The sequence below is a fragment of the Pseudochaenichthys georgianus genome, chromosome 12 (genome assembly GCF_902827115.2).
Source record: "Pseudochaenichthys georgianus chromosome 12, fPseGeo1.2, whole genome shotgun sequence".
NCBI lineage: Eukaryota > Metazoa > Chordata > Actinopteri > Perciformes > Channichthyidae > Pseudochaenichthys > Pseudochaenichthys georgianus.
In genome coordinates, this window is record NC_047514.1 from 802,217 (window position 1) to 829,997 (window position 27,781).

Below are 27,781 nucleotides of genomic sequence, written 5' to 3' on the forward strand. Positions count from 1 at the left end.
AGTAGTAGTAGTAGTAGTAGTAGAAGGTTAAACCACACAACAGCTGACTGGATAAAGAGACATGCTGCCTTCAAAATAAAAGAGGATCATGTTGGGTAACAGGGAGAATACGGAAAAACATGGGCTGTTATAGGACATATCTGTTGTTATTATGTTAAGAAACAAAATACAAAGAACATTTGGCTGCATAACTAATGTTTTTATTACCCCAATTTTAAAGTGAGTAGCTAAACTAGAATTGGAAGTTATAATTAATTAAAACAATAATGGTATTTTATGTTTTTTTGTGCATTATCACTATACTGAATTGAAAAAGTGTAAATCTTGAACACTGTCTTTGTCCGCTTCCTCCAGCATTACATAGGCCTCTCATTCAATAACAGGCCAGTAACACCAGTAAACCGCCATTGCTGAAATAGCCTACAGCAGAGGTGTCAAACTCTATTTAATCGCGGGCCACATCAGCATTATGGCTGCACTCAAAGGGCCGGTTGTAACTTTAAGACTATGTAAGAATACATATATAAATATATATATAAAATAATGTATTATATGACATTATTGCCTCTGCATTGGATTATTATCAGATAGGGTAATAACTTCATAATTAGCTACGTCTGAAAGCAGAAGTCTGGGGCAAATAATTGCAAGTCTCTTCAGTGAGAATGTCACATGTTAAACACCTGAACTGTTGAAACACCATCCATAACATTCATCTGCTACTTAGTAATTATTGATCTATTTACCCAATATATCATTCCAATAACTGGCATATAGACTCTTATTGCACTATTTTTCTTTTTGTATTTACTATTTACTTGCACTATATTTTTCTGTTCATGTGTTATTGTGTTGCACTGTTGGAGGAGCCTGTGACCTAAGATTTTCATCGGCATAACTACACTGTAGCTGTGTTCGTATGTCAAAATAAAGAACCTTGAAGTGGCATTTTAAAACAGGAAGTGCATTTTTTTTTAAGTAACATTTTGAAAAAAAAGCAACATTTTAAAAATAAGAGTCAAATTCTGAGAAAAAGGCATATTTGAAATGCATTGTGGGACATGTAGTTTATGGGCAAAGTGCTTCTGTAAATCGCCATGTAACCGTATAATAAACATATCATATTCTTTCAGAGCTCGTGTGGGGCCACAGAAAATGAAGTCACGGGCCGGATTTGAGTTGGACACCCCTGGCCTAGGAGGGAGGGGTGGGGTCTGTGAGGACATGGATCCTTAGTATGGAAGTAAAACAGCATGAACAATATAGTAGGATGAATTATTACACATCAGGCCAGCAGAAGTTCCTTATAGGACTCTATTAAAAAGTGAATCATTTGACCACTTGGGGTCATGAGCATGTTCCCTGTGTGATGGTTTTATAATCCATTGTGATAATAATAGACAAGACACAAAGTAGACTGATTTGAAGCAGTTGCAGAGAGGAAAAAGAGACTTAATTGTTACTTATGTATCTCCTTTAGTCTATGATATGTCACAACAACAACAAATCCCCAATATTAAAATATATGCTATGAAACCCACATCTTGACAAAGGTAGAAATGATCATTAAGTACATTATAAATGTTTTGTATAATGCTTTTTCCCTCTTTTGTAAGCATTTCATAACGTTTTATTTTGAAGAGTAGCCTAACTTCCGGTATGGCTGGTTCCTGAAAGTAACTTTATGGAAGCGTCCTCACGTGACAGTTAGTGGGAGTGTCGCGAGGTGTTTTCCTCTTTTTAAAAGTCTGATAACAGAGAAGCTGTTGTGGCGGTGAATTTGGTAGTAAACAGGGGGTTGGGAAACAGCAGCTGGGGAATTATTTTGGAGGAAAGGTTACTGTTAATATTTCTGAGATATATATATATATATATTTCCACTCATGGCATTTATTATAAAACAAGATATATAAAACCTAGCAGTTGTGTGTAGCCCATGATGGAAAGGAGCAAGGGGAAGTCTTATTTGACCCCTTAAAGGTCACCTATCATGCTATTTTTAGGCAATAGCACAATAGCATAATATCTCAGATATATAGAAAATTATATATAAAAAAAAATTCTATGAAGTGTTTTGCTCAAAAATACCAAACAGATCACCCATTCTAGCCATGCCTCATATCCCTCTATTTCACTTCCGGTTTCAAAAGTGCTGATTTGGGTATAAAGCTTTTTAAAAAAAAGAATTGATAAAAAAAAGGAGGGGTCTGAGCTCATGAGGGAGATTCTACCGGCAGATTCTGCGGTGAGGAAAAGCCATATCATGGATCATCAAGGATCTGAAACAGTCTGGAGCTCAAAGGCTTTCTCTCTTGCCGGTTACACCACAAGGTGAGTTCCTTTCTACTTCCTGCTTCTTCACACACATGCTCTCCAGTACAGGTTAGCTCTGAGTGTTAGCGATGCTAATGTAAACACCGACCATATTACGTCCAAAACAGTCGGGCATCGTTTCTGATAGCAACGTATCTGATTGGGCCGTGGGTCCACATTTCAGATGTTACGTCACATCGGATGCAAATCTGGATCAGCTCCGTTGTTCCCCGTTTTTAGAGATTTGGGTACGGAGGAAAAGAGAGAGGGTTTTATTTTCTGACGCTGCGTGAGTTCCTTAACACACCGGGGACACATCTTTATGTATAAAAGACATCAAAAAGTGCATTTTGCATGATAGGTCCCCTTTAAATTAAATCTCAGTCACAGCTGCTGTGACGACCCCTCCACACCACGTGGGGTGCCGTCTGGTTGTGTGTGTGTTTTGTGTGTGATTGCATATATTTTTTATGTTACAGCCCATGAGCCGGGTTGTAACACTGCTTACAACCAATACAGTAACAAGAAACCAAATACACAATGAAAAGTCAACAAAACAATCTACCATCAGCTAAACAGGTTACCTGACATCTTCATACTGTCTAATACGCTTTCTTTATACATTTTCTTAAACCTAAAGATGTTCATACAGCCCTTTAACTCATTTGGTGAAGACATCCACAGTTTAACGCCAGAGATACACATCTGCTTCAAAGTGCAAACAGAAGCTTGAAGTTACTTTTCCTTCTATGTTGCTCATCCTCAGAGTTTAAAACTAAAGAGGAAACTAAAAACTCTTAAAGGTCCCATGTCATGGCCATTTCCACTGATCATAATTCCATTGTTGAGGTCTACTAGAATAGATTTATATTGTGCAATGTTCCTAACTCACATTGGTTTCGCATACAGCATCTCTGTAAAGTATGTGTATTCACTCTCTCCACTAAACGGCTCGTTGCAGCTAAGAAACAGGTGGATAAACGCTGTGAGAATGGGTCTGCAGGGAGAATTTCGCCGCGATCCAAACTGTCAGTTATCAGCCTGCAGCCAGGGAGGAGAGATCAGCAGAGCTGCCTGCACTGAGTGTGTGAGGAAGTCCGTGGATTGGTCAATTTGGACCAATCAGCGGGGGCTTAACGTAACAGCTCCGCGGACGTAACGTAACGGCTCCACGGATTGGTCCATTTCGGTACGGTTGACATCATGATGTCCCCGGAAGAATCAAATGGACAGTGATGTGTCTCCAACGAGGCGTTTTGGGGAGGTATTTTCTGTGTTAGAGTTTTACTCCCTCCAGGGGGCACTTTGAGGGTTTTGACTCTGCACACCGTTTACATGCAGAAAAACCTTCATAACAACAAGGGGACGGGTGAGAACCGGAAAAGCAGGACATGTCACCTTTAAGCAAAAGCAATAGAATGAAAGTACCTGTATTTTGGATCAATGGCAGCTTCAAAATAAACAAACAGGTATTCTCTAACTCGTCTGTTGAATGACATATTTTCCAAAATGATGATAAAAACACCTTTTGCAACTTCCAATCAACGGCTCTGGTTGCTTTTCATTCTCTTATGGCAACACTTTTCTAATTAGATTTCAATGGTGCATCTGACTTCATCCATCAGGTCAACAACAGTGTCAGTGTCATCAAATGCATACGCAGCTCCGAAGGGCAGAGGAGGGTCTCTGTGTTGTGGAGACAGACACAGGGTGGAGATAAGGCTGTCACTCAATATGCAACAGAAGCTCAGTTATATCGTGGGGTAATACTGTACATGGAAGAGATTCTATATAAATACATCCTTGTAACTTCACCACTGTCATTGGCAATGTCTCTGTTTACCCACTACACTGTAGTACTGACTCTTTTTAAGAACTTATGTGAGAGAGCATTGGATACACAATGAAAATGAAAGCAGCAGAGAGATCTTGGCTTTTAAACTCTGATAGGAATCAAAGAATACACATCAAAACACACACTTACACCCATGATAACATACTTTCAAGACGTCATAGGCATGTTAACAGAGGTGGAAGAAGTACTCAGATCTTGTACTTGAGTAAAAGTAGAAGTACTCAGGTCTTGTACTTGAGTAAAAGTAGAAGTACTCAGATCTTGTACTTGAGTAAAAGTAGAAGTACTCAGATCTTGTACTTGAGTAAAAGTAGAAGTACTCAGATCTTGTACTTGAGTAAAAGTAGAAGTACTCAGGTCTTGTTCTTGAGTAAAAGTAGAAGTACTCAGAACTTGTACTTGAGTAAATGTAGAAGTACTCAGATCTTGTACTTGAGTAAAAGTAGAAGTACTCAGATATTGTACTTGAGTAAAAGTAGAAGTACTCAGAACTTGTACTTGAGTAAAAGTAGAAGTACTCAGATCTTGTACTTGAGTAAAAGTAGAAGTACTCAGATATTGTACTTGAGTAAAAGTAGAAGTACTCAGGTCTTGTACTTCAGTAAAAGTAGAAGTACTCAGATCTTGTACTTGAGTAAATGTAGAAGTACTCAGATCTTGTACTTGAGTAAAAGTAGAAGTACTCAGAACTTGTACTTGAGTAAAAGTAGAAGTACTCAGATCTTGTACTTGAGTAAAAGTAGAAGTACTCAGAATTTGTACTTGAGTAAAAGTAGAAGTACTCAGGTCTTGTACTTCAGTAAAAGTAGAAGTACTCAGATCTTGTACTTGAGTAAATGTAGAAGTACTCAGATCTTGTACTTGAGTAAAAGTAGAAGTACTCAGAACTTGTACTTGAGTAAAAGTAGAAGTACTCAGATCTTGTACTTGAGTAAAAGTAGAAGTACTCAGAATTTGTACTTGAGTAAAAGTAGAAGTACTCAGAACTTGTACTTGAGTAAAAGTAGAAGTACTCAGATCTTGTACTTGAGTAAAAGTAGAAGTACTCAGATCTTGTACTTGAGTAAAAGTAGAAGTACTCAGATATTGTACTTGAGTAAAAGTAGAAGTATTCAGATCTTGTACTTGAGTAAAAGTAGAATACTCAGATCTTGTACTTGATTAAAAGTAGAAGTACTCAGAACTTGTACTTGAGTAAAAGTAGAAGTACTCAGGTCTTGTACTTGAGTAAAAGTAGAAGTACTCAGATCTTGTACTTGAGTAAAAGTAGAAGTACTCAGATCTTGTACTTGAGTAAAAGTAGAAGTACTCAGATCTTGTACTTGAGTAAAAGTAGAAGTACTCAGATCTTGTACTTGAGTAAAAGTAGAAGTACTCAGATCATGTACTTGAGTAAAAGTAGAAGTACCAGAGTGTAGGAATACTCTGTTACAGTAAAAGTCCTGCATTCAAAATGTTCCTCAAGTGAAAGTAGAAAAGTATTCTCATCAAAATATAGTGAAAGTAGCGACAGTGAAAGTAGTCGTTGTGCAGATTGGTCCATTTCAGAATAATATATATGATATGTTTTATAATGATTGATCATGAAAGTGTTCTCAAAGCTGGTGAAGGTGCAGCTAGTCTGAAGTACTTTGTAGACTGCAGGGTAGCTGGTGGATTTACTCCAGGTGGAACTAAAGTCTGAAAGACATCATTCATCCACATCTGTGAAGTAACTAGAGGTATTACATACATGTAGTGGACTAGAAGTACACCATGTACCTCTGAACTGTAGTGAGTAGAAGTACACCATGTACCTCTGAACTGTAGTGGAGTAGAAGTACACCATGTACCTCTGAACTGTAGTGAGTAGAAGTACACCATGTACCTCTGAACTGTAGTGGAGTAGAAGTACACCATGTACCTCTGAACTGTAGTGAGTAGAAGTACACCATGTACCTCTGAACTGTAATGGAGTAGAAGTTAGCCTATACAGTAGCATAACGGTAATACTCAAGTAAAGTACCTACAAATTGTACTTTGTAACAGTACTTAGTTACCTGTGTTTATCTGCCCTCCTCAGCTGTGTCTTGTCCTTTTGAATAGCATGTATTTAAGTTCTGGTTTTCTGTCACTTGTGGGATTCTTGATGTTTGTTGTTCCTTGTTAGAGATATAGACAGAGTTCGGTTTCGCCTTGCCCAGCTCATTTCTTCCTGGACAATTTGCAATAAAGGATTTCTCTACAAGATGGAAACACAGATCGCACATTAGGACTGTTAGCACTGAGGAGTTCCTATGACGGTAAGGAGGGGGTGGCGTGGAGGACAATCTCAGGAAGTGACTTCATTTAGGATGCGATGGTGAGTTATTTTTTGCAACGCCTGGAGTCAGTGTACTTTAGGAGCAGCCTTTTGTACGATCAGCCAAACAAACTGCTGGCATTGGGTCTGTCCTGTTCGGCGCCGTTTCTCTACGAGGACGACATGTTCCTCGTCGTGGGCTCTTGATGGTCCAGAACAGTGCTTCTCAAAATGTGGTCCGCGGACCACTGGTGGTCCGTGATCGCCCCCTAGTGGTCCGTGAGTATATTGGTAACATTTCACATTTGAAATAAATAAATGTAAGTTTTACGCACTCTCGCAGGAATATCTCCGCAATGGAGCGAGTTTAAGTTTCGATTGCATGACCTTCACACATGTTGCAAAAACGATGTGATTTTGTATATTTGTGGAGTTAGGTGGTCCGCGAGTGTTTTTTTTATTGGTTAAAGGTGGGGTAGGTAAGTTTCAGAAACCGGCTCGAGATACACTTTTTGTTATATTCCATGGAATGCTCTAAACATCCCGATAGCAATGAATATCTGAAGTGCTTTGACAAAAAATCCATAACAAAATGTCATCTGTGGAAGCCGTGGCGCTGTAAAAAGTACAACCTACCTGCCTGTCAGCCTTCCATCGGGGCACAGACTTAGCTCGTGCCCTCATTGGTCATGTGCGCGTTCGTGTGTGTTGGGGGAGGGGCTCTGTGAGGAAGTGGCAGATTTTCTCCGGTTGTGTATTTTCAAATTCTAGCGATCTCGAGCCGGTTTCTCAAACTTACCTACCCCACCTTTAAGTGGTCCTTGGTATGAACACGTTGGAGAAACACTGGTCCAGAACTAGCAGCTCCTCAGTATTTGTGGGAATTTCCTCAAATGCAACAGTCTCTATCTAGTGGTGGCTCCAACACTAAGGAACTCTCTCCCTATTGACATCCGCTCTGCAGTCTCTCTAGAAGCTTTGGAAAACTACTGAAGACCCATCTTTTTACATTGGCTTTTGTTTATACTTGAGATGTGATGTGATCTGTTCTTATGTCTGTTCCTTTCGGGACTCTACGTGCTCTGTGTTTTTTGTTGTTAAAATGTATGCCTCATGTTTATTCTATTCATGTTTCTGTGGTGTTAATTTTTACTTGTGTTCTTCCTTGTGAATTCTATTTCTGTGAAAGGTGCTATACGAAATAAACGTATTATTATATTATTATTACCTTTCCCTTGTCACCACTGAGTCAGTAAGCGACTGGTTGTGCAAGGAGAGCCGATCAGCTTTAGGACCTCATTGGGAGAGAGGGTTACGGCTTGTGCTTGTAGTTGGAGGATCAAGGATAGATGAGACAGAAGGAAGATTGATTGAAATATTTTTGCTGCAGTTATAGAGATTGAGGAAGAGCTGTTTGTAGGTTCTTTCAGCGCACGGTCAGAAAACAACGGAGCAGGAGGGGTCATTTTCCAAGAGGACAAAACAGAGGATGGTTTCTGTGGCATTACAGAGAAGGGATGAGATGAGAAGGGTGGAGCTGATAGTTTAGTTTAGTTTATTTCGAGCGTGTAAAACCAAAGAAAATACAAATGAAACAAAAGATGATACAGACATGATACAGTACTATACAAATGAATGCAATAACAAAAGGAAATATTGAATTAATAATTGAATAATCTGTAGTACCATTGTCTGATAACAATAAACATCAAAGCTTTAGCTAATTACACGTCTGAAAAGGGGTCGGAAGAAGTGTACACTTATTTAATCCGACCCCTTCTCCCTTTTCTTTTTTCTTTTTACATCTTAATATATGTTAACATAGAATATCAATGTATACTTTAACCTTGAATAATTTATATAATAATTCATATAATATATACAGGCAAGTTAGGAGAATGGTCTCTATATATTTATATATATATATTATATACACATACACAAATTCATACAAACACAAATTCCTAAATAGAAGACAAACCAAGAATATAAACAGTTATGGTTTAGCGATGTCCTCCCTGCACCGTGTGAGAATTGTGTCTTTATACCTCTTTTTGAATAGTTTGATGTTTGGACATCCCTTTCGCTCCTCACTCACGTTGTTCCAGATCTTCACCCCACAAACAGAAACTCAAACACTTCTCTTTGTTGTGCGCACCCTAACATTAGTGAATATAAATGAACCACTTAATTATAATTCCCTTGTCTTTCATTGAACAATATCTGAATATTCCCAGGAACGTTGTTTGCCTTAAACATGATTTGTGCAATTTGGAATTCAACAAGATCTGACAGTTTTAATGATTTTAGGACAAATCAACCAAGAAAGAAGGCGGGCGGGGAGGTTGCAGGGGATCGGGACAATATGTGTCGGGGACCTAGGGTCAGGTTGCAGAAACGAGGACGGTATGTTTACACATTTATGTTTACACATTTATGTTTACACATTTATTTATTACACGGTACATTTGGCCCATTTTATCACAGCTATCGGGACAGAAGATTGAGTGGCCGAGGGAGTCATTGCACTGCCTTGAACTCCGCCACTCTCTGGACCGTACACATCGTTGTGCATATTTGCTGTCCTACATTGTTTCGTAATCTCCGATTCAAAAAGCAAGAGATTCCCAGGTCACTACAGTCCAGGTTCGTACAGCACCATTTATCTGATGATAACAACACTAGGTGCATCCATGTGTGGCGTGTGATAGATTTTGAGTGAATATGAACTGGCGCAAGGCACTATGGGTCAAAACAATAAGGTTTTTCTGGTTATCTGACTCACTAGCCAAGATGAACTGGCACAGGACAGAAAGGGACGAGGACAATATATACACAAGATAAGGGGACACAGATCGAGACAAGCAGGGCAGGGTCGACTCATTGGATGAATGACGTGAAATCTAATCAAGTGTTGAATCAGACTTTAGTTCCACCTGGAGTGAATCCACCAGCTACCCTGCAGTCTACAAAGTACTTCAGACTAGCTGCACCTCCACCAGCTACCCTGCAGTCTACAAAGTACTTCAGACTAGCTGCACCTTCACCAGCTTTGAGAACACTTTCATGATCAATCATTATAAAACATATCATATATATTATTCTGAAATGGACCAATCTGCACAACGACTACTTTCACTGTCTTTCACTATATTTAGATGAGAATACTTTTCTACTTTCACTTGAGGAACATTTTGAATGCAGGACTTTTACTGTAACAGAGTATTCCTACACTCTGGTACTTCTACTTTTACTCAAGTACATGATCTGAGTACTTCTACTTTTACTCAAGTACAAGATCTGAGTACTTCTACTTTTACTCAAGTACAAGATCTGAGTACTTCTACTTTTACTCAAGTACAAGATCTGAGTACTTCTACTTTTACTCAAGTACAAGTTCTGAGTACTTCTACTTTTACTCAAGTACAAGATCTGAGTACTTCTACTTTTACTCAAGTACAAGACCTGAGTACTTCTACTTTTACTCAAGTACAAGTTCTGAGTACTTCTACTTTTAATCAAGTACAAGATCTGAGTACTTCTACTTTTACTCAAGTACAAGATCTGAATACTTCTACTTTTACTCAAGTACAAGATCTGAGTACTTCTACTTTTACTCAAGTACAAGTTCTGAGTACTTCTACTTTTACTCAAGTACAAGATCTGAGTACTTCTACTTTTACTCAAGGACAAGATCTGAGTACTTCTACTTTTACTCAAGTACAATATCTGAGTACTTCTACTTTTACTCAAGTACAAGATCTGAGTACTTCTACTTTTACTCAAGTACAAGATCTGAGTACTTCTACTTTTACTCAAGGACAAGATCTGAGTACTTCTACTTTTACTCAAGTACAATATCTGAGTACTTCTACTTTTACTCAAGTACAAGATCTGAGTACTTCTACTTTTACTCAAGTACAAGTTCTGAGTACTTCTACTTTTACTCAAGTACAAGTTCTGAGTACTTCTACTTTTACTCAAGTACATATCATATTCTGAAATGGACCAATCTGAACAATGAATACTTTTAACTATATTTTGATGAGAATACTTTTATACTTTTACTTGAGTAACATTTTGAATGCAACATTGATGAATTAAGAAAAAACATCGAAACTCCACATTGACATAACCAGGACAGAAAGCCACTGGAGGATTTTTTATTTAGACACTTCAGAATCTTCCGATGGTAAAGCAGCCCACTGCGAGAGCTTTGTTATATTAACAGTTTCCATGAATGTAGTAGTGTCCAGGCTGTTGGGCTATAGCGCCCCCATCTGTTGAACTGAGGAAACACAACCCTAATACACTTTTTCAATCAAAGTAGTGCTTTAAAGTCTCCTTTATGATGTTCATGTCTGGTTTCATAGTATTTAAGGTGAAATAATAGTACATATATTGGATTTTCCTAATTTTGAATAAACTACAGAGGGGTACTCAAATATTTTGTTGAAGCTCTTTGTTAATGAAGTTGGCTCGGGCTCTACAACATTTCTGTGTTCTGTTCTGTTCAGCATTCGGCACCCTTTACTTTGGATCACACAGATACACCGGCAGTGCAATCTGAGGGTCAATAATATCATAAGGTTGTCATTGTCTGTTTTGCCTTTTTTTTTATTGTATTAGTTATCATGCTTTTGCCCAACCAACATTGTGTTGTAGGCTACATTAAACAAGCTAATTAGCAGCAGGCTAGCATCTTAGCTTCCATTCCATACATGTAATGCGTTTGTTTTTTAGCACATCAAATAATGAAACCGAATTGTATTTGCCATTGATTTATTTTGTCATGAACCAATAATAATTGAACACTGGTCATGTCCACACTGAAGTGCACAGCTGATGCATAGGACCTTTATTCGGGGATGATGTCGGGGAAGCTGGGTATTACGTTGTTCCATAAATCCACGAAAGGCTTTCTCATATTCTCTCCCACATAGCTTTCGTTCATCTTAGAGTTGAGCTCCACAAACTTCTGTCCAGTGCTGTTGAATGTTGGCCAGGTAGCAGGCACGCTCAGATTCTCCTTCGTTGGGGTCCCTGGATGGATGGATACACAGCAATCAAATAAAGACAGTTTTCTACTTCAAATAAAGTGCCCGACGTGTATTGGGGTTACAGATAGGGTCCAAAACTAGCAACGCCACATGAATGTCTGCGAGCAAATTAATGTTATATGCTACACAAATACGATCCGTTTAATTTTCAGAATATTGGGTTGCAGATTAGAATGTTCCAAAGGGGGTTCACTTAGCATGAAACACTTGAAATAACTAAAGGAGAAGTTAAAAAAGTAGAAAGAAAGTGAGGTCAAAAATTATTTCTTCTAAAAAGTTAGCAAGGATTGAGAGTGTTGAAAGGTGCTATATAAATAAACTTTCCTTGGCTTCAATATCTAATTCAGGTTTGTTTGATTTCTGTGATGCTCCTATTTCTTGTGTCAGAAGATTTTTTACCCTGTTCTGGCGAAGTTTGTCCAGTAGGCGATCATGTAGCCAGAGAGGTCCCGGTGGCTTTCGGCTAAATACAGCAATGGTGCCGTAAAAGGCTTTCCGAACACGTAAGGCACATCGTCCGTATGGTCGGCTCCCATCCACTCGGGGAAGGGTCTGAAAATGGGCCGATATATGCCCCTGGTTGGGCTCAGAGAAAAGGTAGGAGTAGGTACGGCCAGTTCTTTGGTGAGACAAGGGAAGACAAGGGATATGACAATGAGTTCCAAATGTATGCATCGAAAAATGGCATTAGATGAGGTCGATGAGGTCTTGCACTAATCACATTTCTCAAAGTTATTGAAGTGACTGTTATTTTGTATATATTGATGTCTTAATGTGTGCATATGCATAAATGTGTCTGTTGATATTATATATAAGATATACATATTTGTATTCGGGATTGTGGGAAGCGGCATTTCGATCTCTCTGTACACACACACTGAAAGATTGACAATAAAGTTGACTGACTTGAAGAGACAATCTGATTGTTTAAGGGACCTGTCAGGGTTGACTTGCGACTTAATCTCTGACTCGAATGCAAACAGTTGAGACTTACTGTCTTTAACATTTTGGCTACCTGTTTTCAAAGATAAAAAAACGAGAGAATAAAAAAGGAACTTTTAAAAAAAAGCAAAGCTTATAAAAGAAAATTCCCCATTTACTGCGATGACTTCCATGAAGTTATAGAACGGTTACAGCCTGGGTTTGTTCATTAAAGGTCCCCTATTATGCAAAATCCTCTTCTTCATGTCTCTTCTTCATCAACATGTGTCCCCTCTTCTTCATGTCTCTTCTTCATCAACATGTGTCCCCTCTTCTTCATGTCTCTTCTACATCAACATGTGTCCCCTCTTCTCCATGTCTCTTCTACATCAACATGTGTCCCCTCTTCTTCATGTCTCTTCTACATCAACATGTGTCCCCTCTTCTTCATGTCTCTTCTACATCAACATGTGTCCCCTCTTCTCCATGTCTCTTCTACATCAACATGTGTCCCCTCTTCTCCATGTCTCTTCTACATCAACATGTGTCCCCTCTTCTTCATGTCTCTTCTACATCAACATGTGTCCCCTCTTCTTCATGTCTCTTCTACATCAACATGTGTCCCCTCTTCTTCATGTCTCTTCTACATCAACATGTGTCCCCTCTTCTCCATGTCTCCTCTACATCAACATGTGTCCCCTCTTCTTCATGTCTCTTCTTCATCAACATGTGTCCCCTCTTCTTCATGTCTCTTCTTCATCAACATGTGTCCCCTCTTCTTCATGTCTCTTCTACATCAACATGTGTCCCCTCTTCTCCATGTCTCTTCTACATCAACATGTGTCCCCTCTTCTTCATGTCTCTTCTACATCAACATGTGTCCCCTCTTCTTCATGTCTCTTCTACATCAACATGTGTCCCCTCTTCTCCATGTCTCTTCTACATCAACATGTGTCCCCTCTTCTCCATGTCTCTTCTACATCAACATGTGTCCCCTCTTCTTCATGTCTCTTCTACATCAACATGTGTCCCCTCTTCTTCATGTCTCTTCTACATCAACATGTGTCCCCTCTTCTTCATGTCTCTTCTACATCAACATGTGTCCCCTCTTCTCCATGTCTCCTCTACATCAACATGTGTCCCCTCTTCTTCATGTCTCTTCTACATCAACATGTGTCCCCTCTTCTTCATGTCTCTTCTACATCAACATGTGTCCCCTCTTCTTCATGTCTCTTCTACATCAACATGTGTCCCCTCTTCTTCATGTCTCTTCTACATCAACATGTGTCCCCTCTTCTCCATGTCTCTTCTACATCAACATGTGTCCCCTCTTCTCCATGTCTCTTCTACATCAACATGTGTCCCCTCTTCTTCATGTCTCTTCTACATCAACATGTGTCCCCTCTTCTTCATGTCTCTTCTACATCAACATGTGTCCCCTCTTCTTCATGTCTCTTCTACATAAACATGTGTCCCCTCTTCTCCATGTCTCTTCTACATCAACATGTGTCCCCTCTTCTCCATGTCTCTTCTACATAAACATGTGTCCCCTCTTCTTCATGTCTCTTCTACATCAACATGTATCCCCTCTTCTTCATCAACATGTGTCCCTTCTTCTTCACGTCTCTTCTACATCAACATGTGTCCCCTCTTCTTCACGTCTCTTCTACATCAACATGTGTCCCCTCTTCTCCATCAACATGTGTCCCCTCTTCTTCATGTCTCTTCTACATCAACATGTGTCCCCTCTGTGGAAAGAGACTCTGAAAGTTTCAGGAACAAAGATTTTCTCTCTTTTTGATCCATTTCTATAAAAACCTGTCTGAAAATGAGCTGATCAGATTTTGGCCACTTTATGATGTCATAACGATTTTTTGTCTTGTGTAACCATTAGCCAATCAGCAACCAAGGTAACCCCCCCCCCCTTATCACCTGAATCTCCTCCTAGAGCTCCATTAGCCGCTTTCACTCGAAGTAATTTGCCGTACTTAGTTCCCAGTACTTAATTCCGCCAAACTCTTTAGTCCCGTAACTGTCCTAGTAAATCGCGTTCACACCGGAATAAGTCCCTGAGGGAGGATTAGGCAAATGAAGCCGCTAACGTCACTTCTTCTTCTGCTTTAGGTTTACTGGCAGGCTGCAAACAACTTCACGGCGTAAATCGACCACCCGAAGCCCCGGGTAAATCGCAAGAAGAGCCGACACCTCCTCATCACTCCAACGTTCCCATGTTTTATTTTGTGTTGCCATAAGTTAGTCTTTCTCTCCGTTGGTGCCGAAGCTAATGCTAATAATGCTAATGCCAGAAAATAAAATGGCGGCTTCACAAAACTTTTTGAGTTTTACGGGGCGTGGTTTACAATTCGCCCAGCCAATCAGAAGTTGGAATCTTTTCCTCCCCAGGAAAGTACCCGCTCTCTAGCAGGGACTGAAACGGGGTGAAACGGTTTGCATGAACTAAGTTCTAGTTCCAGATATTTTCGGTGTGAACGCAAAATCCCAAGAACTATCGGAACTATTCCTGGGAAAAGTACTCCGGTGTGAACGCGCCTATTGTGTTATTTTGAACCAAATGTGGGCGTGGGGAGGGGCTCCTTATTTTCATCTAAAGTAACCGACAGAGAATCAGCACTTTTGAAGCAGGGCTGAAACAGAGGGGATTATGGGTAATGCTGCAATGATCTGTTTGGTGTTTCAGCCAATCAGAGACATGTTCTATATCTGAGACCAGTAATATATTGATGAAAAACAGCATAATAGGGGACCTTTAAATGATAAAGCATGGTGTGGAACAAAAGGGCTTGTAGATAAACTGGAAGCATCTGTATAGCAAGATGTTATAATCACTTTGCGTTGTCAGCATGAAGCTTCAGTGCAGCCTGAGTAGAAGCCAGGAAGAGGAAGTCTGTTTCAATGTGAACGAGGGTTTTCTTGATGCTCTCCTGGCTGGGCGTTGGTTCCCAGGTTGAGTTATATAGTGAAAGTGCAGCCTGCAAAGCAGCGTCACCCTTATCCTTAGTGAACGCAGCCAGAAGCTTCTCCACATCCTCACTGCAATAAAGAAAGGTTTGAAAATAAGTTATAATAAAACACAACTAACCAAAGTTGCTCTGGGTAATATTAAGGTACACAAATTCACCATCAACTGGTTGTTAATTAACATGCATATTAGCAGTAGCCTATATTGGCTCTTTAGTCATTATAAAACACGTATTAATGTGATTGATTATAAACTTCGTCCTGAAACTTGACATGTTGTGGGATGCGTCTCTTTAGTGGTTCATTAATACAACAGATATTTCAACGTGTGCCTACTTTGTTCGTGTGCTGTTGAGGTTAATTTCAGTAGTGGTGTGCTATAATGTATTTACAAAGTGGGAAGAGGAGGCAACTTCAGAATAGGGAACCTGTGCAGGTCAATTAGAGTCAAACTACTAGCTTATTGGTTATGAACAAGACTTCACTTTAAAATAGGGAACATATTCTTAGATGGAAATACTTCATTTTGAGTTATTTAGACACTTAAAGTTTCTTGTCTTGTTACATAAGAATAGATCATATTTGTTAAGTGTTATTATGGGAGAATTACTATTCTTGTGGTACTGCTACTGCATATTGAGCAGAGCATATTAAGACCAAAACTAATTTACAACAACAACTTCCTTACGTAGAATAAATAAGCACAAATTAGAGGGTTATTGAGGAAAAACTCTCAACTAATGGCCTATTACTTGTAGAATAAGTCAATATACTGCTAATATGCATGTTAATTAACATTAATTAACAATTAGTTGATGGTGAAGTTGTATACCTTAATATACTAGTTGATGGTGTACTTTAATATAAAGTGTTACCCAGAATTGTTAATGTGAACAAACGGCATCAACTCACACAGGGACGGGCAACTGGTCGGAGCTGAAACTTGGAATATCGATACTGGTGAAGAAGTATCCGTCCATGTGGTTGACTCCAGCGATGAAATCAATGTCCGCCGCATTGTGGAACAACTTGGACGGATGATCCGGCAGGAAGTCACCGTCGATGACAGGAGATAATTCCAGCTTGGAGAAAATGGGTTCTGACAGGCAGATACAACCAGCTGCTTATTGCCGTGTCAAATGTTCATATACTTATTTTAATATATATAGATTATGTCTTCTGATTGCCTGTTATTCGTTTACATTGTATTGTTAGTCCTATATGTGTTTAACAGAGACATATCTTTAGGATTTACATTTCAGGAAGGGGAAAAGGTGGATTTGCAAACGGTTAAGGACTGGTTTATGGTTTAATTCTGGGGAGGTTTAGATGATGCCTAAGATAATTTAAGGGCGGGCCAGTTGGCTATTTTTGGGAATTGAGATAAATACAAAATGATATATATTATTCACTGGGATGCCATTTAAACAATGCAGAAGGAGTGGGTGCAACACAGTGACTTCTTCCACTACATTGCCCTGATAGAAAGCATCAGCATCTATAAACTGAAAATGCTAATTGTATGTGGAGTGCAGTCCTTACCACTGGCTAACCTGGACAGATTGAAAGATCCCACCAGAGTTAGGACTACAGGATCCATCTCCTTCAAACAGTAAGCCATGCCTTCATCCGTGGGACATTTGACCTTCAGAGCAACCTGGGGAGAAGTTAGAAATCATCTTTAGAATGGAAACGGTCAACTTTAAAACCCCCCTAGTGTTTCCAAATAATAATAAAACTGACCTCCATGGGACCTTATTTCTGAAAAATTCTGTATTGAAGTCAATGGAGAGAAAATGTATCTTTCGATCCCTTTTGAATTGCGCCACGAATTACACATATGCAGTGGCGAACCGTGTCTATCACAACTGGACCTTCTGTAGACAGAACAGTCTACAGATCTAGATCAGGGGTCTCAAACTCAAGGCCCGGGGGCCAAATCCGGCCCGCAACTTCATTTTCTGTGGCCCCGCAAGAGCTTGCAAAGAATATAATACGGTTACATGCAACATTACAGAAGCAGGTTTCCCATAAACTACATGTCCCACAATGCATCTCGTTTTGTGACATGCACATTGAAGAGACTTGCAATTATTTTCCCTGGACTTCTGCTTTCAGACGTAGTTAATTTCTAAGTTATTACCCTATCCGATAATAATCCAATTCAGAGGCAATAATGTAATATAATACATTATTTGATATATATATATATATATATATATATTATATAGTTACAACCGGCCCTTTGAGTGCAACCTTTATGCGAATGTGGCCCGTGATGAAATTGAGTTTGACACCCCTGATTTAGATCCTCTGCCTCGAGCCAGTTAACTAGCGGGCCTTCTAGAACACCCTGGAACCGAGGGGAACTCTGAAAGAACACGCCCATTGGCTACAAATCAATATCCGATTGGTTGATCAAACTGTCAGTCCAAACGTACGCTCTCATTCAGTGCAACAGCCAGGGCATTCGATCAAGGATGTAGAATACCTGGTTGAAGGATATTCTACCCAGAGACCGAGAACGAGCTCTGATTGGTTGCTTTCTTTTCTAACACAACTGAAATGCGTAGTGCATGGTCCGAGAAGGACAAATAAATCAACGTAACACTGTAATATTACAGAACACGGATACCATTCTCATTTAACATACATTTTATTTATAAATCGAGTGTTCCAGGGTATTCTCTGAATACCTTGAAGGCCCTGACGGTTCGCCACTGCACATATGATGTTTGTCAATTTAAAAGATAATTTTGCAAGTCAAAAAAATAAAACTGAAGTAACACTTTTTCTTGTGTGAAACCGAATTAACTACATCTCTGGTCTTGCACACCACACGTCACCAAGATGGCCGTCACTACCGTCTTGCCAAAAAAGGGATTGACTACCCTCACTATCACCACGATGAAACACATCCAGAAGAATGTCGTGCAAAGCTGCCTGCCTTCCTTTGATTCTACCTGATCTTTTTAATGTTCAATGTTAACCATTTGTGCAGATATCACGAAGAAGAAAAGATCGCCGATGCTAATGTAGCAGTAGCGTTAGCATGTCTGCCCCCGGGGCGGTTGCATTCGGGCTTAAACCGTGTATTATAGAATGATCCCACCGGTGTGACAGTACTGTTCACGAAATGTGACTACTACTCTTACTGTTTAACATGTTGGGTTACTTAATGTTACTTCATGTTAAGGCTAATAAAAATGACAAGGCTAAGCCGGCTGTAATGCTAACTAACGTGCTACTAGCTAGTTAGCTAACTCGATCCAGCCACTCCTGGTCCTTTCAGACGGGAAGCGAAAGAACGAGCAAGACCCATTGCTGCCTGCTATGATTACAACCTGGTACTAAGCACACAGGCATCTTGTTAAAGTTATCTTATATTTAGTGGAGGAAAACAATTATGACATCACTTACGCGACTCTGGGATTTGTAGTTGCGTATTTTTCAGTCTTATATTTCAACAGTTTTACGACAAACTGTGACTTTTTTGACATGGAAATTATTTTTAAAGATTGACAAACATCATATGTGTAATTCATGGCACAATTCAAACGGGATTGAAAGATACGTTTTCTCTCCCCATTGACTTCAATGCATAATTTTTCCGAAGTAAGGTCCCATGAGTTCCACCGGAAAGGGAGGGACTTCGCCTCTCTATATGGACAACAAGAAATTCCCCTCAGATCAGATGTTAAGACCTTTACATACATGCAGCAAAATATAACATTTTAACAGGTTAAGAGACACAAGGAGGTAAAAGGTATGATCATAAAATAAAAATACAATAAATAATGATTTATCTCGGAAAGATAAGGCACAAGAGAAGTGAATAGATGCAACAATCAGGGTTGCCACGGGGTCTTAAAAAGTCTTACATTTGATAATCAGAATTTAAGGCCTTACAAAGTCTTACATTTGATCAAAAACATTAGAAAGGTCTTAATATGATTTAGAAGGTCTTAAAAATGATGGGATTTGAAAGGTACTTCTGTGTTGCGATCACGACTAACTGTGTTGTGGGGGAAATGTCCGGGCTGCAAAGTAACCAGTACGGTAACAGCCTTTCAGTCCCCCCAACAATTTGTATTGAAATAAATCAACATGAACCAGTAATCACTAACTTTGCATCCCCCCGGCCCTTTATCGGAGAACACCCAGCTGGTGACCTAAGCCTCATCCCAATACCCCTCCTCGACTCCTCTCTTCCCCTCCTCCGGGACTTGCCCCGGAAATCGATCAAGACACGCCATTTTGAAGGACATCCCAATAGCTGAAATGCACACGGAGGAGTCGAGGAGGGGTGCGGGAGGATGGGTGCGGGAGGAGGGGTGCGGGAGGATACACGCGAGCAGATTACGTGGAAGTGTTTTTACTCTCAGAGGGGCGTGGGGAGGGGCTCCTTATTTTCATCTAAAGTAACAGATAGAGAATCAGCACTTTGGAAACAGGGCTGAAACAGAGGGGATTATGGGTAATGCTGCAATGATCCGTTTGGTGTTTCAGCCAATCATTTATATATATATATATATATATATAACACAGTTCTGTGTGCCGTTATGTTCAGTCATCGTTCTTATGTTGAACGTGAACACATTTACTTTTAAAGTAATTATGGGATGTATTTCTTCTTTCCTTCATACTTTCTTGCTGTGAAAAAGGTCTTAAAAAGTCTAAAATTTGAGTTGGTGAAACCTGCAGGAATCCTGAACAATATAAAACCCTATAAATCAACAGAAATAAAAAGATAATAGTTCTAAGAGGTTAAATGATTACAATATAAAATAAAAATGCTATTGAACTGTTAAATAGATAATACAAGATAAAACCTTTAAGACCTATAAAGTAAATAAAACTATATAAAAGTAGGTGGTATATTTGTAGTATGAGATTACATGACCAGCATTTATGATGTTATTGACTCATCAGACTGCTTGGGAGCAGTTCATTGAGCGTTTATGTATCCTGGCTGAACTCTGGACACTGCACAGAGAAAAAAGGCCCAAGAAAGCCGAAATGATGACTCTAAAATGAGTCGGGAACATCAGATACAAGCCTAAATCAAAAACGATCATGTCTGGCTTTATAGGGAACAGATCTAAATACACTTTCCGTTTTAAAGGTCACCTATTATGCAAAATCCACTTGTCATGTCTTTTATGCATCAACATGTGTCCTCTGTGGAAAGAGACTCACCTTTTTGCCCTGATCCATTTATATAAAAACCTGTCTGAAAATGATGATTCTAAAAGTTCAGTACAAGGAAATGAAACATGCGAGTAAAAGAGTGACGTACCTCCACAGCGTACTCGCGGGGGTTCTTGTTGATGACCCATGGGATGATGGCCACACCGCTCTGGGAGATGGCTCTCTTGAAAAGCCCTTTGTTGTGAGGACTCAGAGTCTGAAGTGAAAGTTACAATTACTTTAATCTCAAATAATATATCTACAGAGATGACAAAAGTACACACATCCTTTACTCAAGTAGAAATACAGATACTCGTGTTTAAAAATACTCTGGTGAAAGTAGAAGTACTGACTGAACTTCTTTACTCAAGTCAAAGTAAAGAGGCTTTGAAGTGTACTTCTGTAAAAAGTACCCATAACTAGCAGCTGTTTTAAAGAGTACCTGACCTCCCTTTATATTTATAGAACAATAATGTCATTGTTAGCTAATGAATGTTTCCATGCTGAACAACGGCAACATGACAACGTTTCCATTGGTCCCTCTTCTTTAGAGAAGACCAGGAAGTGATGGATACACGGATCGTGTTCCAACCAATAGGCACGCAGTGACTCTAAAGAATAATGAACACGCACCAAACACACATTCAGACTAAAGGAACCAGCTGTTTGGGAAATGAGAGAAGTAGAAAGTACAGGTATTTGAGTTCAACATGTTAGAAGTAGAAAGTACAGGTATTTGAGTTCAACATGTAAGAAGTAGAAAGTACAGGTATTTGAGTTCAACATGTAAGAAGTAGAAAGTACAGGTATTTGAGTTCAACATGTAAGAAGTAGAAAGTACAGGTATTTGAGTTCAACATGTAAGAAGTAGAAAGTACAGGTATTAGAGTTCAACATGTAAGAAGTAGAAAGTACAGGTATTTGAGTTCAACATGTGAGAAGTAGAAAGTACAGGTATTTGAGTTCAACATGTGAGAAGTAGAAAGTACAGGTATTAGAGTTCAACATGTAAGAAGTAGAAAGTACAGGTATTTGTGTTCAACATGTGAGAAGTAGAAAGTACAGGTATTTGAGTTCAACATGTAAGAAGTAGAAAGTACAGGTATTTGAGTTCAACATGTGAGAAGTAGAAAGTACAGGTATTTGAGTTCAACATGTGAGAAGTAGAAAGTACAGGTATTTGAGTTCAACATGTGAGAAGTAGAAAGTACAGGTATTTGAGTTCAACATGTGAGAAGTAGAAAGTACAGGTATTTGAGTTCAACATGTAAGAAGTAGAAAGTACAGGTATTTGGGTTCAACATGTGAGAAGTAGAAAGTACAGGTATTTGTGTTCAACATGTGAGAAGTAGAAAGTACAGGTATTTGTGTTCAACATGTGAGAAGTAGAAAGTACAGGTATTTGTGTTCCACATGTAAGAAGTAGAAAGTACAGGCATTTGTGTTCAACATGTGAGAAGTAGAAAGTACAGGTATTTGGGTTCAACATGTGAGAAGTAGAAAGTACAGGTATTTTAGTTCAACATGTAAGAAGTAGAAAGTACAGGTATTTGAGTTCAACATGAGAGAAGTAGAAAGTACAGGTATTTGAGTTCAACATGTAAGAAGTATAAAGTACAGGTATTTGAGTTCAACATGAGAGAAGTAGAAAGTACAGGTATTTGGGTTCAACATGTGAGAAGTAGAAAGTACAGGTATTTGAGTTCAACATGTAAGAAGTAGAAAGTACAGGTATTTGAGTTCAACATGAGAGAAGTAGAAAGTACAGGTATTTGAGTTCAACATGTAAGAAGTAGAAAGTACAGGTATTTGAGTTCAACATGTGAGAAGTAGAAAGTACAGGTATTTGAGTTCAACATGAGAGAAGTAGAAAGTACAGGTATTTGAGTTCAACATGTAAGAAGTAGAAAGTACAGGTATTTGTGTTCAACATGTGAGAAGTAGAAAGTACAGGTATTTGGGTTCAACATGTGAGAAGTAGAAAGTACAGGTATTTGAGTTCAACATGTAAGAAGTAGAAAGTACAGGTATTTGAGTTCAACATGAGAGAAGTAGAAAGTACAGGTATTTGTGTTCAACATGTGAGAAGTAGAAAGTACAGGTATTTGAGTTCAACATGTAAGAAGTAGAAAGTACAGGTATTTGTGTTGTATATGTAAGAAGTAGAAAGTACAGGTATTTGTGTTCAACATGTGAGAAGTAGAAAGTACAGGTATTTGGGTTCAACATGTGAGAAGTAGAAAGTACAGGTATTTGGGTTCAACATGTGAGAAGTAGAAAGTACAGGTATTTGTGTTCCACATGTAGGAAGTCAAAGTAAAAAGTCGCCAGAAAAATAAGTAGTGGAGTGAAGTACTGATACCAGAAAAATGTACTTAAGTACAGTAACAAAGTATTTGTACTCCACTACTTCACACCTCTGTATATCTATCAGCTCACACAATGAGTACCTGGAGGTTGACACTGGCTCCGCCTGCTGACTCCCCGAAGAGTGTGATGTTCTCGGGGTCTCCTCCGAATTTCCGGATGTTCCTGTGCACCCAGGCGATGGCAGCCTGCTGGTCCCAGAGACCGTAGTTTCCTGAGAGAAATCAAACGTTTTACTCCATCACTGCAGAGATGGAAAAGTACTCAGAGCTTGTACTTGAGTAAAAATAGAAGTACTCAGATCTTGTACTTGAGTAAAAGTAGAAGTACTCAGATCTTGTGCTTGAGTAAAAGTGGAAGTACCAGAGTGTAGGAATACTCTGTTACAGTAAAAGTCCTGCATTCAAAATGTTCCTCAAGTGAAAGTAGAAAAGTATTCTCATCTAAATATAGTGAAAGACAGTGAAAGTAGTCATTGTGCAGATTGGTCCATTTCAGAATAATATATATGATATGTTTTATAAAGATTGATCATGAAAGTGTTCTCAAAGCTGGTGAAGGTGCAGCTAGTCTGAAGTACTTTGTATACTGCAGGGTAGCTTGTGGATTTACTCCTCTGGAACTAAAGTCTGATTTAACACTTGATTATATTTTACATCATTCATCCACATCTGTGAAGTAACTAAAGGTATTAAATACATGTAGTGGAGTCAAAGTACACAATTTACCTCTGAATTGTAGTAGAGTAGAAGTACCAAAAAATGTAAATACTCAAGTAAAGTCCAAAGCTCTCAAAAGTGTACTTAAGTACAGTACTTGAGTTAATATACTTTACACCACTCGATCACGGTCTAAGTCCTTAATAGTACACATCTGGAGGACGCCATCTCTTTGGCTCTGAATCATTATCTCGCCCACCTGGAAGTCCCTGTTCTCCAGCGCTCAGGAAGCCCAGAGGGCCGACCCGGTATCCGATGGAAACCATGATCACATTCCCTCTGCCGGCCAGCTCCTGCCCGATGTACTGAATACCCGTCGCACTTCCAATCAAGAAGGCGCCGCCATAGATCCAGACCATGACCGGCATATCAGAGGACACTGGAAGACAGAGCATTAAAGGTCACCTAGTATGCAAAATCCACTTCTTCATGTCTCTCCTACATCAACATGTGTCCCCTCTTCTTCATGTCTCTCCTACATCAACATGTGTCCCTTCTTCTTCATGTCTCTTCCACATCAACATGTGTCCCCTCTTCTACATAAACATGTGTCCCCTCTTCTCCATGTCTCTTCTACATCAACATGTGTCCCCTCTTCTTCATGTCTCTTCTACATCAACATGTGTCCCCTCTTCTCCATCAACATGTGTCCCCTCTTCTCCATGTCTCTTCTACATCAACATGTGTCCCCTCTTCTCCATGTCTCTTCTACATCAACACGTGTCCCCTCTTCTTCATGTCTCTTCTACATCAACATGTGTCCCCTCTTCTTCATATCTCTTCTACATCAACATGTGTCCCCTCTTCTCCATGTCTCTTCTTCATCAACATGTGTCCCCTCTTCTTCATGTCTCTTCTACATCAACACGTGTCCCCTCTTCTTCATGTCTCTTCTACATCAACATGTGTCCCCTCTTCTTCATGTCTCTTCCACATCAACATGTGTCCCCTCTTCTTCATGTCTCTCCTACATCAACATGTGTCCCCTCTTCTTCATGTCTCTTCTACATCAACATGTGTCCCCTCTTCTTCATGTCTCTTCTACATCAACACGTGTCCCCTCTTCTTCATGTCTCTTCTACATCAACATGTGTCCCCTCTTCTTCATATCTCTTCTACATCAACATGTGTCCCCTCTTCTCCATGTCTCTTCTACATCAACACGTGTCCCCTCTTCTTCATGTCTCTTCTACATCAACACGTGTCCCCTCTTCTTCATGTCTCTTCTACATCAACATGTGTCCCCTCTTCTTCATGTCTCTTCTACATCAACATGTGTCCCCTCTTCTTCATATCTCTTCTACATCAACATGTGTCCCCTCTTCTTCATGTCTCTTCTACATCAACACGTGTCCCCTCTTCTCCATGTCTCTTCTACATCAACATGTGTCCCCTCTTCTCCATGTCTCTTCTACATCAACATGTGTCCCCTCTGTGGAAAGAGACTGAAAGTTTCAGGAACAAAGATTCTCTCTCTTTTTGATCCATTTCTATAAAAACCTGTCTGAAAATGAGCCGATCAGAATTTGGTCACTTTATGATGTCATAACGATGTGTGGTCTTGTGTAACCATTAGCCAATCAGCAACAAGGTAACCCCCCCCCCTTATCACCGGAATCTCCTCTAGAGCACCTTTGAGTTCTTTGTAACCAAATGTCTCTCAGAGGGGCGTGGGGAGGGGCTCCTTATTTTCATCTAAAGTAACAGACAGAGAATCAGCACTGAAACAGAGGGGATTATGGGTAATGCTGCAATGATCTGATTGGCGTTTCAGCCAATCAGAGACAGGTTCTGAGACCTGTGCTATAATGATGAAAAACAGTATAATAGGGGACCTTTAAAGTTGTTGATTGGATCTAATATGGAGGACACTTTGTTTACCTGAGCCGTTGTGAGGAACCCAGATGTTGAGGTACAGACAGTCCGTGCTGCCTCTGGTCGTGTTAAAGTCGCTCACCTGGAGGCACATGTCCTTAAACGCAGTGGCATCCAGAACATCTACAGAGAGCAATGAAGGGCTTCACGACATGACCAGGTTTCCATTACATCCATCGCTGGAAAAAGTGTTCAGGTCCTTTACTTAAGTAATAGTATACTGTAGAACAACTCCACTACAATTAAAAGTACTGCATTGAGAAAAGAATTTGGGTAAAAGTATTTTAGTATGAACAGGAAAATGTACTTAGGAGTACAATTCCTAAAAGATTTTAAAAGAGAAGCAAATCCTCAATTTTGAGAATCTGAAATCTTTGACAAAAATGTTTAATATAATGTAGGAAGGCATCATATTGGTGTGTATATATATATATATATATATATAATATATACATACACGTATAAAGAACCTAGTAATATATATTTAATTTCTTTAAAAAATGAAGTGAAGTAAAAAGTACATTATTTCCCTTTGACGTCAAGTTAAGTAGAAGTTTGGAGTAGAACAGAAAAAAAACTCTGGTTTCAAGTACCTGAAATGTGTACTTTAGTAAATGTACCAGTTGAGGTGCTTAAATGTACTAGTAGAGGTGCTTTACTTGAATATTTAAAAAAAAAAAAAAATGTATGCAACCTTATTGTTCTACCCTATGATATCTCAAAGGCTAATATTGTACTACTTCTTACTCCCCTACATTTCTCTGACAGTTTAAGTTCATTTTTATTTATCCTCTTCTTCGCGAGTGAAAACCGTGTTTCTCCAGATTTGTTCATTTTAAATCTGAATGTTTCGTGATAATACTTTTAAGATTTAAGGACCAAGGGTGGAGATCATCCTCTTAACTAAATAAGCTATAAGGTTCTCACAGGCCAGCGAAAAAGCTACAGACATACGATGACCTTACAGAAGTGCTGCTGTGGATTACACAGTATATTCTTGTATAAGTGACTTAATTAAGCACAACTTTAAAAATGCAGAAGTAATACTAATCCAGGAACATTATATATAATAGTAAAACATTGGCAGGAAAAATGTACTGAACTATCAATACTTTAAAAACATCTGATACATACTTTTACTTAAGTAAGGTCTCAATGCAGGACTTGTAGGGGACAGTTTTCAGCTGGTTGTACTTTTATGTAAAGGATCTGAATACTTCCTCAGGTACAGCAGTATTATTATCTATATAGACTTTTTGTATAATAGACTTTTTATGTTGTATTTCTATATTGGATTATATATATATATATGTTGCATTGTTGGAGGTCAGAATAATTGCATTGCCATATCTAAACTGTAGCTTTGTGCATATGACGATAAAACCTTTGAATATGATCTCAGTCGGTCTACTCACCATCCCAGCCTGGGTGAGGCTTTGGTTTCATGAGAGTGTCAGGGACGTCAGCGAAGGGAATCCCCTTGAAGACGTCCATGTGGCGTCCGGCCTCCAGGGCGATGTTCTCTCCCCGAACCAAACCTCCCTCTGTGTTCACCACCCCGAGCTACGGCAAGAAAACACACGATGTTCAGTTTGATTCAACACAGAAGTACACAATGACGCAGATTCAGGCCAATGAAAAAATCCATTGCAGTTTAAGTTAAATTAAATGTAATTGTAGCCAACTTCATTTATTTAAGAGGTTTAGCTACTTTTAACTAAATGCATCTCTAAAAAGGATTTAAAATGTTTTATAAAAAGTCAATCAAAATGCTACAACAATATTATCTCGAAATGTCACGTACATAAATGTAATTATAAAAAGGCCATTTCTCTGAACAAGGAGTACTTTTTATCCTTCAAGTGCATTTAGCTGATAATACTGTTGTACTTTTACTTAAGTAGGATTTTGAATGCAGGACTTTTACTTTTCAATTCAATTCAAGGCTTTATAGTCATTTGCACATTAGTGTAGAGATGTCAATGAAAAACTTAGGTCACAGGCTTGTAATGAAGTATTTTGACAATAATCTATGGGTGCTTTTACTTAATTGAATACTTCTTCCACTCCTGACTTGTAGAGACACTGAACAGATTAGTTAAACCGTTATTAGAAAACATTTTTGTGACACTTACAGAGATCGCATAGACCGTCTCCAGAAACACAGCGATGGCCACCAGACTCCTCATCTTCATCTTCATCTTCATCATCATCATCATCA

The 27,781-nt window shown here is 39.1% G+C and overlaps 1 pseudogene; it reads right to left on the reverse strand.

The window, feature by feature from the left end:
• Window positions 1–11,144: 11,144 nt before the first annotated feature.
• LOC117456302 (bile salt-activated lipase-like) lies at window positions 11,145–27,781 on the reverse strand (annotated as a pseudogene).